Source organism: Geospiza fortis, unplaced genomic scaffold (assembly GCF_000277835.1).
Source record: "Geospiza fortis unplaced genomic scaffold, GeoFor_1.0 scaffold361, whole genome shotgun sequence".
NCBI lineage: Eukaryota > Metazoa > Chordata > Aves > Passeriformes > Thraupidae > Geospiza > Geospiza fortis.
The window spans coordinates 4,018,867-4,019,319 of NW_005054356.1; positions in this window are offsets into that span (position 1 = coordinate 4,018,867).

The window sequence follows — 453 nt, forward strand, 5'->3', positions numbered from 1 at the left end:
GCCGTGCCGTGCCGTGCCGTGCCGTGCCGTGCCGTGCCGTGCCGTCGTACGGACAGGTGCGGCTCTGGTCCCGCCGATCCTGAGCCATTTTCCAAGGACGTTTGATAGCCCATGCACAGCCCAACTTCGGTAGCAACGTGCCGGTGCTTGTTCCTCCCGACAGCCCTTCGGCCTCGACAAACCAAGATCACCAACACACCTTGGAGGGGACCTGGGATCCCGGGAACGTGCCTCAACCACAGCCGCTCACATCCTCCTCTCACTCACACATTCGTACGGGCACGTGTGGCCGCGGAGCCGCCGGGGATGTCCCGGCACCCCGGTTAACAGGGGCCCCGGGAGCAGCGAGCTGTCACCATTCCCGCTTCCCAGCACCGGGAGCACGGCGTGTGCCTTCGCCCAGCAGGCCGGGGGAGCGGGCAGGGCCACCACGGCACCGACCGTGGCCTCATT